Raw genomic sequence first — 5,279 nt, forward strand, 5'->3', positions numbered from 1 at the left:
TGAAAAAATTTCTGTCTTTGGTTGTGGTAACTACTAGTTGTCAAATGGTTTATTATTTTTACATGTGTTACTCGAACTAGTACCACGAAGAAATTTTTCTGTTACTTGCATCAATTGTGGAAATCTAATGTGAAAGCTGATTGCATGATGTGAAAATTAAAATTTTTGGTAAGTGCGCTTATTTGGGTTAGCAGCTGTTTAATAAAAAGAAATAAAATTCGTTGTTTAAGTTTCATGTTTGTAGGTCTGATGTTTATTTAAAATGTTTCAGTATGTCATGGAACGTCATGATTGTCTTTCAAATATTCTCATTGCACCAATATCTTGCTGCATGTTGTATGTGAGTAGGAAATTGTTTGAATAACTTTGAATTGTTGTTGTACATGTATAGGATTTTGTTTGTTCCTTGTATATTAATTCCATTATAACTAGGGACTTTTAACATAACTATTGAAAATTCACTCTATTAAGACTTTGTATATTTTGGTGAATTATGTAATGGTTGTACTGAGATTTTTCTTCGTGTACCAATAATTGAGATGCTCGTATCATCGTTAATGGATCCTCTGATCAGTGAAATCAATTACCTCTGAGGTGCCTAGGACAGCGGAAAGCTCGAGAAAGTTTCCTCATATGGGTGTTTTGACGAACTATATGAGAGGTATCATTAACATGATATGAGTAAATAATCGGATAGAAAATTTGTGATTTGATGAAGATCATTTTTATTGAAATGTTGGAGGTAAGGTGTGTTGTTTTGGTTACTAAATTTCTTGCAACCTTATTAATGTGGAATATTGTTATGATTTTAATTAATAAGATCGAAGTCTGAAAAGGAAGTATGTGTGAGAATATGTTATCATGATGCTAAGTGTTAGACTTAGACAAATTTTAGGATGGTAAGGCGAAGTTTGAGGACAAATTTCAAAACAAGTTGGGGAGAGTGTAACATCCCACGTAATTAGGGAATAGATATAAAATATTACTAGGTATTAGAAGGCATGTGTGGCAATTTGAATTACATGGAACATGTGGTTGGTTTCGAATTATATGATTAGTAGTAGGGAATCCTTAATGTGCTAAAGAAATTACTTGAATTGTCATAATAAATGATAATTATGTTAAGCATGTTGAACCTTTGTTAAAAAGGACGTAAGAATAATTTAGTAGTAACGTTTAGAAGGAATTTAAAATATTTAAATGCATAGAAGCTTACTAACATTTGGGCTGATCTTTAGTCACACAAAGCATTAGAATTAAATAAATTGGACCCTCGTTACATGAGTAGGTCGCTGGCCTTAGTTGCTTTGGAAGGGTTTTGTTTCAGCCCAAAAATTTTGTTATATATATCACTTCCTAAGCATTCCACAAGGCAGCCCTTGAGTGGCAAGGAATCACCATATGGCAACTCTTACCTATTTTCCTATCACTCATGCGCATAGGTAGGAAGAAAAATTCTGATTCTAAACTCAGCCATTGCATGTTCATTAAGTGTCAACTAAATCTCTTCATGCAAATGCATGTGCGCCACCTAGCCTTCTTGTTGCTTGCATGAAGGACAGATGGAAAATCTTATCTCTACTTCTTCCTAATTGTGCGCCTAAGGTAGATAAAGGAAACAAAAATTCTGATTAAGTCTTCCTTGTAAAAACAAGTCAGCCTTCCCCTTATTTTCCCTTGTCATATGCGCTTTGAGTGTGTAAAAAGAGAGCTGATTCCTTCCTGCGCTCTTCAACCTTTTCAGCTTTATCTTAAAACATATTCAGCTTTGTATCAGGTAACCAATGAGGGCATGGGAGTCAGTTTGCTTGCAAAGACATTGGTCCAAAATCCATCTTTCATTCTGCTCTCTTTGGTGCGCATAAATGGAGCAAGAGTCTAGTATTTTGCTGGTCATAGTAACACTTCAAACCAACTTCCAAACCCCACTCCTTTCCCCCCTAAGCGCTGATTTGTGTAGTGAAAAAGGTAGATGAGTAACTTAGTGAAACAGAAAATAAAACATACCCACACATCCCATTATCCTTTCCTCCTTGTGCGCATCCTTAAGGAAGAACAACAACCTTGAAATCTTGCTGCCTTCTTTGAAGAACAACTCAGCCACCATCTTAATCCCATTTCCCTTCAAAACCGTGGAACTCTTGAAGAAGTATCAAAGACTTAAACACTTTTCCTCCCTACCTTTTTTCGGCTGTGCTCTACGATTTTAAGAGGTAATGTACTGCCTCTGCTTAGTTGTTTCTGTCATTTGGTTGAAGGAGACATCCCATTATATGAAAATAATAACTCTTGCTAATTTCCCTCTCCTCATCCTTGCGCACGTTCACCATTCTTAAGAGTGGAGCTCACTGTTTTCGTGGGATTTGCTGCTTCATTGAACTCCAAGGATTTAGGTGGTGCTCCTTGTCCCGTTCGGTTTTAATGGTATGCTTGCAAGAGGTAAGCACGAAACCCTCCTTCCCCTTTCTGTTTAAACGTTCTGCATGTTTAGGAAGCGGTACTATTAGCTATTGTATAATTTAAAATTCTGCCATGTATGCCTTTGGAGCATAATGAAAACATAAAGGAAATAAACCGTGAAATTACCTTCTAATAAAAAAAAATTAGGAGTTGAGTGGTGTACTTAAAATGATCATGAAATTAATCAAAGAGGTATGATTAAACCCCTCTAGTAGCGCACCCTTATGGAGTAGATGTCTTGGGAATGAATTATCTTTCATGGTTTGGTGTAGATAAAATCAATTCTGACTTGGTGAACTTTGTTATGAGCTAGTCATGTTCTAATCTAAAGTACAGCATGCCTAGACCCCTCTGTTGTAGTGTAACAGCCCGTTGTACACCGGTATTATCAACATTAATTATGATATTAAGTGTAGTTACAATCACAGCAATTCATTTATAAAAATGCGAATAAACTTTTTCCGATTATTACGCGAGCATTTAAAACATAAAAAAATGTAATAGTTGAAAGATGTGACCGTAACCGTAAACTCTTGCGGAAGACTTATTTAAACTATTTTTATAACTTACTTTACTTATTATAAGTTACTAAGGGGTTCCCATAAACCCACTTAGCCAATTTCCAAACTTTACGTTTTTACCTATTCGGACATGGTTCACTCCTAATTTTTCTGCGACCACACCGCTTGCAACCAAACCTTCTTCTCAGATTATATCTTTGTCTTACTTAATTCCCTTTTTAACAAGCTATCATACGCTCAATTCGGAGCTCATTTGCTCTGGTTATCGCCGTTTGAAGTTGGATAAGCAAAATAGCCAACCAACCCCAAAACAGCTCTAAACCTCTCTCACTCCACGAATTACTGAACTCAATCCACTAATTAAATTGCTCTCAGATTTTTACACCATAAACTATACAACTCAATCTTCAATTTGATATATCATACGCTTAATTTGACTGAGAGACGAAGCGGAAATTAATTTCCCAAAACAGGACCAGAACTGCCTCAAATGCAGTGGGCACATGAACAGTCTGCGTTCCTCCAATTTTTCCAGGTCGAATATCAACCCAGATGTTTCCCAATTTTAGACACAAGATAGAGGACATCTCAACCTTCAAAATGGCGTATGGCACGTCCCTATTGGACCTCTATGGAGGGAGATATGTTCTCCCGAAGTTCGGCCAAAATCTGCCAATTCTACAGAAAATTCGCCAGAGTTTCCTTTATTTTTCCAATAATCCCAAATTTGTAAAAGATCATTTAAGCCTCAAATGTACCTAACAATCACATGATAATACAGTAATAATCCAATTGATGGCACACACAAGGACCAACAATGCCTTGGGACACTTACAACCCAATCCAATTTATAGTTATTAGACATATAGCTCATATTAATCATTCTTAAGTAGTTGCAATCACTAACACCTTTTTCATGCATATTTTCATCATACATGTAATCATACCCTAAAATAGGCCTAAGGCCCTTCCATCATAAATAGACATGCATCAAATACGATTACAATATTGCTTTACAACTTACAACTTGAAACTTAAACTTTAACTTACATTCTTCCAATATTACAACTTAAATTCAAATGACAACATAACCAAATACATAACTACTAGACTTAGGCAAAATGGCATGAACAAATATGCTAATGAAGCTCATACCACATACATATGAGATGTTCGTGCCTTAAGTCTAGCCTAAGCCACACGGCCAACAAAATGCAAAATGTGAAGCACTCCACTGCTCACTCTGCGGGCCTCTTGCCCGCTGCTCCGGCTCCACTGCTACCTCCTGAAATAAATGCCCCGAGACAGGGTGAGATATACGAATATATCTCAATAACCAAGAGGCTCTGGAGGAAACTCCACCCAATGGTTCACTTCGATGCATATCAATAGAATAAAACAACCACTTTGAAAATGGGATATAGCAAGGGATTTAGAGAAACTGGGGAAATATCGGAATACAAAATAGGACGCTGCGGGATGGTAGCTACCAATACCACGCACGCCCTGGCATATGTAAGTCTATGGGTCCACCCAAGGTGTGATCAAATCACTACCACCCAGGGTACCCATTCCATCGGGTCCACCCAAGGTGTGATCAAATCACTACCACCAAGGTACCCATTCCATCGGGTCTATCCAAGGTGTGATCAAATCACTACCACCAAGGTACCCATTCCATCGGGTCTATCCAAGGTGTGATCAAATCACTACCACCAAGGTACCCATTCCATCCATAACACCTGAGACATTCCTAGTGTGCTCCTATCCGGATCACACACTATGACCCACGGTCAACTGGAACTCCCTCTCGGAGACCTGTCCAGCCGAAGTCCGAAACTGCCCGAAGACTAATAAAACTGTCTACTGGCCAGAGACTCGGTACATAAGTACCCATTGTAATAATGCATGCATGCTCATGTGTTCTATACTACTCATACACACTTCCTACTGTTGCCATCAACTGGCAAGGTGGAACAGAAAAGGGGAACAAGCCCCAGTACCAAGAGGTTACCTTAAATATTGTTTTCACAAGCTCCGCAGCAGCTTATCCCTCAACTTGGTACACATCAGAATGCCTACACAGAGGACATTCCCAATCTCTTATAATTCAAACAATACATGCTAATTTACAATTATACATGCATTGAACCAATTACATACCTCAATCCACTTGGTCCAGGACCAAGGGCAACTCCCAGATTCAAGTTTCGGGATTCAAGTCAACGTACGGCAACCTATACAATTACGTACATCCATCAGTACGCGTCAAATAGCATCAAAACACAAAAATTACAA

This window comes from Gastrolobium bilobum, unplaced genomic scaffold (genome assembly GCF_033153095.1).
Source record: "Gastrolobium bilobum isolate Gb01-03AN ecotype WA unplaced genomic scaffold, APGP_CSIRO_Gbil_v1 utg88895, whole genome shotgun sequence".
NCBI classification, from domain to species: domain Eukaryota; kingdom Viridiplantae; phylum Streptophyta; class Magnoliopsida; order Fabales; family Fabaceae; genus Gastrolobium; species Gastrolobium bilobum.